This window comes from Cinclus cinclus, chromosome 21 (genome assembly GCF_963662255.1).
Source record: "Cinclus cinclus chromosome 21, bCinCin1.1, whole genome shotgun sequence".
NCBI lineage: Eukaryota > Metazoa > Chordata > Aves > Passeriformes > Cinclidae > Cinclus > Cinclus cinclus.
The window spans coordinates 9631338-9638457 of record NC_085066.1 but is presented as its reverse complement, the minus strand read 5'-3'; positions in this window follow the sequence as shown (position 1 = coordinate 9638457).

The following is a 7120-nucleotide window of genomic DNA, read 5'->3' as shown; positions in this document are numbered from 1 at the left end:
TTACTAGCAGTCATTTTCATAGCCATAAACCAGGAGAACAATGTCTCATTTTCTAATTAATGCAGATTGTCATTAAGAGATCCCAACAAAGCTGCCTTTCATTCCTTTCCTCGCTGGTGCATTTGGTGAAGCACTTAAAGGGGGCCAGCCCAGTGCACACACAGAACTGTTTTAATTACATCCTGTGAATTTATTTTTCCAGGGAGAAATATTTCTCAGGGAAAACATCTATAAAAGTAACTTTAGAAGCAAAGTAATTTTGTGTGTGTTTCCTATAGGAAATCTGTTTAGTTTAAGTCCCAGGTTCTAACATTCTCCTTCAGGCAGCAGTGTGACCTGGAGAATGCTGCTGACAGCCATGGTAAAATCCTGGTATCTCCTTCTGAAATTAAATTCCTGATGGATTTGGGAGCTGTATCTTGATGAGACCTAGCCTCCTCCCCTCTGATTGGATTTCCCTCGTGGTGGTGGGGGTGTCACAGACACCCCCCCAAAAAGGGGCACTTCACCTTCAGGGATGCTCCAGGTGTGGGTGTTGTGTTTGCGAGTTATTTTTAATGTAATTTGTTTAACCAAGGGCTTGGTTGGAGTCTCCCAGCTCCACGGAGAAAAGCTTTATGGATTTTCCAGCCATCACAGTCAGAGTTCCCAGGAAATGTATCCTCCAGGAGGGGCTTTGCTCAGGTTTCAGTGTTTATTTCTTTCCCTTAGGAAGTGACAAAGCTGTAAACTCCAGCCCACAGCCCCTTTGTCACCCTTAAACTCCTCTTTTCTGGGTTCTGCTATTGTTCCCCCTTCCAGCTTCATCTTGATCCCCTGGGAGCTGCACCAGGAGCAGCTTGAGGAAAAGGGCCTGGCTTCCAAAGGGAGGTAAAAGCAGCTTTTCCTCTAGATGACAGCAAGGAATTGGACACTCCAGAGTGTCCAGTGTGTGCCCTGGCTGGTGAGGGAACATGTGTGACCCAGGCTGGCCTTCCCAGACTGTAGGGCTGGAAGATCAGCCTGGGATTGTGCATGGAATCATGGAATTGCTTAGGCTGGAAAAGCCCTCTAAGACCACCGAGTTCAGCCATTCCCCCAATACCTCCAAGCCTACCACCAACCACGTCCCCAAGTGCCACACCTACACATCTTTTAAGTCCATGAATAAAAGCCCATTTCAGGCATAAGGCAAAAAACTTACAGAAAATCCAGGGAATTCAGCAATTTCATCTGCAGAGTGCGGAGGATCAGCTTTGCCAGCTGCAAAACCCTCTCCAGGTTCCTTCCTCGTTGTGGTGACAGAATGTTTCCACTTCTCACTCCAGACAGTGCATTAGTGGTACCACAAATGAGTCTGCAAGGACCAGTTTTAATCTGAGGAAAGCCAGGCTTCCAATGCCACAAAATGTGCTGCCACATTTCCACTGCCAAACGCATGTGGGAAATGTGCGGGAAGTGCTGGAGGCCAATAATGCAGGAGAACCATGGGATCACAGAGGGATTTGGGTTGGAAGGGACCTCAGAGCTCACCCAGTTCCACTATGGCCTCGGGCAGGGACACCTTCCACTATCCCAGGTTGCTCCAAGCCCATCCAGCCTCCCCTTGGACACTCCCAGGGAACCAGGGGCAGCCACAGCTTCCCTGGGCACCCTGTGCCAGCCCTCACAGGGAGGGGATATTGGAATTCCTTCCCAATATCTGAAATAAACCCACTGCCTTTCAGTTTAAAGCCATTCTCCTCGAAAAAGCTGTGGCTATCGGAAAGATCAACTCACCTGAATAACTCCCAAAACTGCAGGAGAGTGGAAGGTGCTGTGTTGGACAGAGGGAACAGAGAACAGCAGGGCTGGTGCTTCTGAAACACTTTTCAGTTGGATGGGTCTGAAGGAAAAAGTCCATCTTGGGGCCAAGGCCTGGAGGTCTCCAGATGGATGAGAAGTCCAAGGCTGGAACATTCCATCCGTCTTCAGGACATTGACTCCAGGGAACACCTCAGGTTTGTGCTTTTAACCAACTCCCCCTGCAGACAATGGAAAGACTTAGTGCCTAATGTGAGAAGAAATTATGGAAATCCTTGGGATACACAGCAGGCTGCAGCTCTCCCCCTTGGCTGAGGCCTTTTTTGAAGGCTTCCACTAATGCCTGTGAGAGGCTCCCTGGAACAGAGGCTGGGCAGAGTTAAAGGAATAAAGCAGGGATTTATTAAAAGGCCTTCCAAGGGATTCACCTTGGGCAGTGCAAGAGCCTGGCCATGGCTCCACCCAAGATGGACCCTGAGTCACGAGTTCTCAGACTTTTATAAGTTTTGCTCCATTTCCATATTGGGGTTCAGTGTCCAGTTCCAGCTCCAGGCTCTGCAGTCCCATCCTCCCAGATTCTCTCCTCAATTCTCTGCTGTTTGCACTTTTTGGGGCTGAAGCTGCAGTGGTGTCCTTGGTTCTGGGGCTGTAAAAGGATTGTTTTGTGTGACTGAGCTGTGAGGAGAGCTTGGAACACTTGATGTAGAGTTCAGAGTTACATACCAATGCAGTGCAGAGTCTGAGAAATATGGAAGCTAAAACTTAAGGCATTACCATGCACCAAAGGGTTCAAACAACTTTTCCCATGCCTGATTCTTCCCTGCTGGCTCTCCTGGCAAGGCAAGGACACCCAGCTGCTCTGTGGCAGGGGACAGAGGAGATCTTCAGGCTCTATATTCCATCTCCCAGGCTTGTCCCTGGTTAAGAACCACCCCATGAGAGCACTGGGATTTGGGTCATTTCCTCCTTCCTTCTATCCAGGCCTTTTATTTAGCATTGCCACTACACTCCTTAATCTGATCATACTCCTGGCTTCCAGTTTAAGCCCCCCTTTCATTTTTGCCCTTTGTTCTGATCCCTTTAAGACCCAGCTGTAAAACTCTGCAGTCTATGTGTTGTAACACTTCATAATCACACACTGGAGTAACCTGACAGAAATCAGCTCCTTCCTGGTGATCCAGAGGGATTGGGAGCAGCATCTCATTCCTTGCTGAGCTCCAGCAAGGGCTGCTGGATGCTTCCCACTGCAGGTCTTCTTGGCATTTCTGTAGAGAGGGGTAACACAGGACTGGAAAACAAACTTCTTCTTGTGTCATGAGTGCCCAGGAAAGCAATCTATGTGTGAAAGGAAGCAGGAAAGCAATCTGTGTGTGAAGACAAAAGCCTGCCAATGCAGAAAATGGAGTCATGAGTCCTTTGGAGCACAAATACACACATGTGGGCACGTTGATCCACCAAAACTGGCCTTTCACTCACAGGTCATGAAATCCTGGAATGGTTTGGGTTGGCAGGGATCATAAAGATCATCCAATCCCACTCCTGCCATGGCAGGAACACCTTCCACTGTCCCAGGTTGCTCCAAGCCCCAGTGTCCAACCTGGGACACTTCCAGAGATCCAGGGGCAGCCACAGCTTCTCTGGGCACCCTGTGCCAGGCCTGCCCACCCTCCCAGGGAAGGATTTCTCCCCATTATCCAATCAAAACCTCATCTGTTCCACTGTGAAGCCATTCCCCTTGTCCTCTCACTTTTCATTCCCTCCCTGCACCCTGCAATGTGCTACATCCCTGTCCTCACACATTTTCTCTCCTGGCTGCACTTTTCAGGCTCTGATCCAGCCCTCTGAGGAGCTTCCCATTGACTCGAGCAGGTCTTGGATCAGGTGCCTCAAGTGAAATCTGTCCCAGCCAGATCCCATCACGTTTGGGAGCCTCAGTTTTAAGCCCAGGCTTGGCTCCCTTGCTGACCTCTCCACAAACCTCTCCTCGTTTTGCTTGGCTTCTCCTGCTGTTCTGTGGCTTCAGTGGTGGCTCAGGTTACCTGCTGATGGCCTCTTCTCCTACCTCTGCCTTTCAGGAAGGGTTCACTCCAGGATTTATAACAGGTTCTTGGTAGCACCCTCTGTACTCCAATCTGTGAAACAATTTCAGCTTAACCACCTGTTTTCACACACTCATAATCTCACAAAGCAACCACCTTTTGGGATAAAATTTTCCATGCTTCAGCTCTTGCCCGAGGTGCTAGTTTGTTGGGTTGGGTTTTTTTTGCTTTAAATAAAATTCCAAACGAAAAAGTAAGTTTGATCCAAATCCATTCCACATTTCTGTGCTTGGCCCCAGGCAAGAAACTTTTCCCTATTCAAAAAAAAAAAAAAATAAAAACCAAACAAATTCTAACCACACTTCTTGTTGTGGAACTCAAAGAAAAAAAAATCTGCTCATGAGCTGCCACAAACACTGTAGGACAAAGAATTGAAGCCCAGCCATGGGCTGTGAAAACCCTGATCCACCCCAACGACTTGAAAATGAGGTGCTTCTCCTTGCCTTGCTGTCAGTCCGTGGGTGTTGCAGAGCCTGTGGTTCCTCTGGCACCAGAGCCCGTGGCCAGGCTCTGCCCCAGCCTGTCTTGGAGCCACTGGGAGCTTTTCCATAAAATCAGATTTTTTTTTTTCACATGCTGGCAAGTCTACATTAATTATGGGTGGGCTCAGAGTGCCCTGAGGTCGGGAGGAGCTTCCCAGTGACATTTTGGGCAGGTTCAAGGGCTGCTGGGGTCTGGGGGAGAAGCTGGCACAGGCTGTAAAATTTCCCAGGTTTTTCCTTGGATTTTTCACTCCCTGCTCTTCCGGGCACCTTGGGAAATGGAACGCAAGAAATAACAGTAGGTTGTGAGATCCAGCAGTCAGATTAATCAGGAATGGTTTTTAAAAGGTTTCCATTGCTCCAGAAATAATGCCTCAGCTTCCCTGAGCCCTTCGTGTTCTCCCTAGTGTTGACAAACACTTTGCTTGTCCCTGTTTGAGCCTGTCCTCATTCCTGTCACTGGAGCACACTGTCCCAAGCCCCCCCAGAGCCCCAGACAGGCAAACAGAACAGTCCTGACTACAAAACAGGGCTCTGGCTGCCCCCAGCAGCATTTTCCTCCTCCAGCCCTCGAAAGTTGTCCCACTAATTGCCTCCACGGATTAATTCCTGGTGGCACAAGCCTTCACTATGAGCTCCAGCTTGGAAATCCATAACCTGGAAGTCCAAGGCCAGGTTGGACACTGGGGCTTGGAGCAGCTGGGACAGTGGACAGTGGAAGGTGTCCCTGCCCATGGCAGAGATGGCACTGGATGGGCTTTAAAGGTCCCTTCCAACCTCAGCCAGTCTGGGATTCTGTGATTCTCTGTGTGCGGTTCAGCCCAGGCTGGATATTTTTCCCAGTATCCAATCGAAAGGAGTGGAAGTTCTCCACATATAAGCACATGTCCACATTGATTAATTCCTGCTGGGAGCACTGGAAGTGTGTGGAGGTCACCTAGGACAGGTAAAGCTATGCCAGGTCCCCGCTTTACTATTTGATTTAACAAAGGGCACTTTGCACTTGCATAAAAATAAGGACAAATTTTCTGGCCAGGTACTGGGAATGAGCTGGGAGTGGAACCCAGTGGACATCAGACACTTCACACAAACCCTTGGCAAATTTCAGGGTTAACCAATGCACCAAAATCTGCCCTTGATAACCCAACACTTCCCCAAAAGTGCAACAGAACCCCTGCCCACCAGCTCCTTTCCAGCAGCCCTGCATGGCTGTCATTCCATGAATTTGGGAAGGGCTTCCTGCCTTCTGAAGGGGCTCCAAGCACACTTTTCTCCCCTGGGAAGCCATCCCACAGTGGCTCCCCACAAAGGCCTAGCCTGATGCTGAGGGCAGCAGTGGAAGCTCCCACACATTCCCCACCTCTGGAAGCAGCTGGATGCCTCGGGGTGGTCTCGTGCTCCTGGAGCTCTGGGCAGTCACACACGGAGAGCAAACACAGCCCCTGACACCCTGAGAAAGTGACACTGGAACAAAATCCCACGTTCTTAGCGTGTTCCCACACGGCTCCCGGTGGCTCCACTGGCAGGTTTGGAGCCAGCACAATAGAACAGTATTTGGGTGTGAGAAACCTGGGGCTCCCAGACTGCTCCAAAGACAAGGATCCCATTAATGGCAGCTCCCAATTCACAGCCCAGTGGGGTTAGACATAAAACCAGCCCTTTCTTGACACTTCACTGGAATGCCAGAAGCTTGGGAGCACTGAAACTGGAGGAGAACACCTTCCCTTCCTGCTGCGGTTACCTGAGCAGCACAAAGCTATGGTGGGTGGCCTGCAACAGCTCCTGGCTGCAGGGCTGGTCTCCTGCAGGAATGCTGAGACCATCTCTGGCTCTCCTCTCCTCTCCTCTCCTCTCCTCTCCTCTCCTCTCCTCTCCTCTCCTCTCCTCTCCTCTCCTCTCCTCTCCTCTCCTCTCCTCTCCTCTCCTCTCCTCTCCTCTCCTCTCCTCTCCTCTCCTCTCCTCTCCTCTCCTCTCCTCTCCTCTCCTCTCCTCCTCTCCTCTCCTCTCCTCTCCATGTGTGGGGACAGACACAGTTTTCACACTGAAAACCCATCACTGTTGGAAACTCTCCACTGGCTCCTCTGCTCAGCAGCTTCCCCCCATCCAGGCTGCTGTGGATCATGGATGGGTTTGGAGCAACCTGGTCCAGTGGAAGGTGTCCCTGCCCATGCACAAGATTATCTTTAAGGTCCTTCCCAACGCAAACCATTTTGGGATTCTGTACTCACTTTAAATCCAGCGCTCTTGGAGCACCCTCCAGAACTGCTATCCCTTTGCTCTCCTGTCAGGACATTTGTTTTTGGACCCAGACTGTTGGGACTTTCATTCAGCTGCTGCCCTACCAGGAGCAACAAGAAGCAGGAATGAAGCTCTTACTGAGACTAAAACAAATAAACCTTCCTGTACATCAAGCTGCACATCCCACAAAGGGCTCTGCATCTTTGTCCAACCTAAATAACACTGCCTCTACTCCACGTGTAACTATCAGGGAGGAAAACCCCACACCAGAGCAGGGAGATGCCCAAAGGAGTCTCTGGGCCATGGGAAGCTTGTCCTGGCAGGATGTGTGGCCCCATGGAGAGAGGAGCCCACAGTGACTCCTGAAGGATTGACCCCATGGATAAAGGAACCCACACTGGAGCAGTTCTGAAGGACTGACCCCATGGATAAAGGGACCCACACCGGAGCAGTTCCTGAAGGACTGACCCCATGGATAAAGGGGACCCACACTGGAGCAGTTCCTGAAGGACTGACCCC